At 42.2% G+C, this 3,835-nt stretch overlaps 1 long non-coding RNA gene across 1 annotated transcript; it reads left to right on the top strand.

Annotated features, from left to right (window-relative positions):
- Positions 1-465: 465 nt before the first annotated feature.
- Positions 466-3,325, top strand: LOC116674137 (uncharacterized). Its single transcript, XR_004327989.1, has 4 exons — positions 466-560; positions 1,374-1,378; positions 1,658-1,664; positions 3,315-3,325. It is a non-coding gene; the product is annotated as an uncharacterized LOC116674137 (long non-coding RNA).
- Positions 3,326-3,835: the final 510 nt, after the last annotated feature.

Below are 3,835 nucleotides of genomic sequence, written 5' to 3'. Positions count from 1 at the left end.
AGCTTTCCTGAGCACCTTGGTGGAACAGCCGTTCTAGGCTTTTTGCACTGTGACATTTGTTTTCAAGGGGATGCTCAGGTCAGATGTTACAAGCAGACCCAGAAACTTGCAGTTGTCAGCCCTCTCCACCTCAGTCCCTCTGAGGGCGAGAGGCTGCAGAGGGGGAGGATTCTTCATGAAATCCAATGTTATTACCTTTGTCTTGTCTGTGTTGAGGATGAGGTCATTCTCCTCTCCATAAACAAGAATGTCCTTTACCAGTCTCCTCTAACCTGTCTGTCCTGAATGCAGACACAGTCATAGGTGTACTATGACAGGGGAGACTCGTCCTCCCATCGTCACCATGGCTCATCTTGGTCTTTTGCTTTTCTTCCTTCTCGTCCTCCTTCTCTAACACACTCCTCTTGCCTTTCTCTCCTTGGCCAAATCTGAAGAGCTCACCACGTGTGGCCTTTCGATTGCTAAAGCCCTGGTCGCTAATTAAACAATTGTGCAACCTGTGTTTGCCCATGTGAGCAGTTGGAGTGAATGGTGGGAAATTTAAGCTTAGCATTTTGAATGTCAGTGTGTTGCATGTGAATGCATGTGTGGCTTAGAACTAAAAGCTGAGTGTAAAGCAGGAAATGCGCTTGTATTTTAGAAGAACTGGTTCAAGCCGTCGGGACGTGAGTTACAGGTTGTGGCCATTGTGTCTCAAGTGACAGCACAACAATTGAGAAAAAATGTGCATTGGATATTCTTGGTTTTCAAGGTCAGCTGTGTCTCTCTGAAACACAACAGAGCTCAGTGTAACTCTACAAGTCAGAATGACACCTAGTTTGCATGCTTTGTATGCCCAATGCAAAATGATTATAAAAAAGTAAACCCTCTTGTTATCCTTGGGGTCAATTTAACTCCAATCAAAAAAGTGCTCGTCATATTTTGTTTGGCTTTGCATTGAATTACTTTTCCTCATTTAATGGTTACAACCATATTAATGTCAAATTAACATGCTATATTTCCAATGTCCTATCCGCATTTTGTATGCGTTGGTGACCCTTGGGGGTGCATGTTACCCCCGGCTGTTTTAACTGCATAAAACATGTTGGAAATATGAACATTTAACACTTATTTAGGTTGTTTTGGCTCATATTGAAGTCACTATCACATGCAATGTTATAATCTTAGAGCCCTCAACTGTTATAACCATACACACTGCGAGAACCCCTGATTTGTCCCATAACGCGAATATGGCTCCTGCAAGGATATTGCTACTCCACACAACACAGGGGCGGGAAAAAACGTTTCTCTCGGTGCTCTCTGGGCTTTCTCTTTATAGTCTCGTCCATTGAAACAAAAATTGACCCCTAAGCAAAGTTGTTTTTGCCAATGAGGTTTTGTCACAGCTTTTTGACACGGTTGTATAGAGTAGGATGTGTCTGAGAATGACAATAATGTTGAGGAGGACCCTGGTTGTGTTGCATCCTCCTCTGATTTTGTAGTGTTCACCCTCCTGTTGTCTCTCAATCAGCAGCAGATTGTGCTCTCTCTTAGACCCAGTGGACGTTACCCTTCAAAAATGGAGAGTTATCATGGTCCCTCTGCCTATTTGAACTGTATTGGGACAGTTGGACATACTTGGATGTGACCCACTTGCAGGCCTACAGGAGTGTGCAAGTTAAAAAGTTAAACCAACAGCAACCCTTTAAATGCAGATTTATTTTTTAGCCCATCATGCTGACAGCGGAAGGGCAATAATTCCAGCTACTGTGTTCCAGAAGACATTTGTGACAAAGCCACATTGATACAGGGTATGGGACAAGTGGGTCCAAACGGTACCCTCTCTTTACAATCCAGGTCCTCACGTGACTGTGGGTGATGTCTGGTTGCATTAAGTTGGCACATTCAGGCAAGACATAGCAAACAATTGGGACATATACAATGTCAAAATATGGGCAGCACGCACAGTCCAGCTATCCCTTGTGTATGCAGGTGTAAACTAGGAATGCACCTGAGGGCATGAGGGCGATTTTAGACATGGCAAAAGGACTGGTCTTAGAATTGCTGTATACAGTATGTGATCATTTTTCTGATTGGACGCCCTAGGTTATGAACTGCAAAAAAATTAAGCTTACCATTTTTAGGACAGAAAGAAAAGATAAGCCAAAGCTTCTGTATGAAGCCATTCAAGCACCAAAATAGCTTTCTTTAAAATTGTAGGTCAATCAGGGATTTTGTGCTAATTTGCATATTTGTCATAGTCGCATAAAGGGTGTTCAGGATTTATAAAGGGCCGTGGCGGCTGCTGGTCTTTCAGGGGAAGCTCATTTTCGGACTACATCGTTAAAATTGTCCATTTATTTGTAATAACATATTGTGATATATATTATATAATAATACATAATAATTATTATCATATTTATAATCTCCGTGAGATGGTTTCATCAAGAAGCATGGCCAGCAGTACATTTTCTTCCAGTCAGCCATTTAACGTTGTCATACAAGGAGAGCTAAAAAGACGTGTTACTTTTCCCTATCGTATGCACAAAATCAATCTTGGCCATTAATAAATCAATCTTAGGTGTTGATCTGCTCTTCTGTTTAATTCTGAATTTCTCCTCGTAAGGAAGACTTTCAAATGGCTTCTTCATAATCAGGGCGACAATATTAGCATTGTCTAGCATCGTGTGCAGTTTGCTAGCTGGCTAGTTCCCCCCTACAACACTAGCCTAGCCCACTGTATGAGTGAATGAGTGAATGAATGAATGAATGAATGCAGGAACGAACGATCTAACAAAACTATGTTAAACTCGAAGGAGGAAATGTGGGAATTAGGTTGAACTGAAACATGGACTATGGTGTATAACTGTATGAAATGTATGATGAAAATTGGCTAAGCAATTTCACCGAGCACATACCAACAAATAGGCTGCAGCAGTTCGTCTTTCAACAAAATTTGCAAAATTAACGATGGAACTGAGCTTGTGTAGTTTTGGCTACTTTTTATATTACAAAATCACTGTCAATCCAAAGGAGAAGCAGCCTTTCAACAGACCCTCCAATCATCAAGCCCAGAGTCCAGGCCAGCCCACTCCTCCATTCACCCACAGAGATGCTGAGTGTCCGTGGGCGGGACTAATTGAAGTATTTATCCAATGACCATCTAGTTATGAAGCCCTTAAAAACACTGAAGTCACTGAAGTCCATGGACTGCACTGGGAGAAGGACTGAATGAACTCGTCTTCGAGATGAACGTATTCTAATGATTTTTAATCAATAAAATGTCAACACAAGTATTTGACAATTCATTTTTTTGACATTTTGCAGTCTTAAAGGAACATGCCACCGTCTCTTGAAATAGGGCTTATCATGGTCTCCCCCAGTTGGAGCTCTCTTTACCTCGTCTCTCTTGGTTTTGTTGTAATAGTTTTAGACAGCTGGGGACTTATTTTGATACACTGAGCTCCTCTCTCCTCTATTTTTCCATCTTTTCATTTATGTGCATCCATGTCCCAGAAATGCTTGTTACTAACCTATTTCTGGGGAGTCATTCCCCGGAGTCCTTATGTTCTTTTTTCCCCAGCATGTTCCCTTGGATCAGAGAGGCTCCGAAATCAGGGTAGCAGCTATTGCCATGGTTCCGCTACACGTTCTGTGATGCCATGTTCAACTGCTACACTGTGGTGCCCTGCTACGTCCTGCTACGTCCTGCTACGTCCTGCTACGTCTTGCTGTGCCTTGTAATGCTGCACAGCGTCCTGCTATGCCATGAACTACCACAAAGAACTGCTACAAACTACTAATTTTTTCTATTTTTGTTATTGCCACTCTTCATTCTAACCCCAACCGGCCCGTC

The sequence above is a fragment of the Etheostoma spectabile genome, chromosome 24, assembly GCF_008692095.1.
Source record: "Etheostoma spectabile isolate EspeVRDwgs_2016 chromosome 24, UIUC_Espe_1.0, whole genome shotgun sequence".
NCBI classification, from domain to species: domain Eukaryota; kingdom Metazoa; phylum Chordata; class Actinopteri; order Perciformes; family Percidae; genus Etheostoma; species Etheostoma spectabile.
Note: the sequence above shows the minus strand (reverse complement) of the source record. Positions and strands in the feature narration are given on the sequence as shown.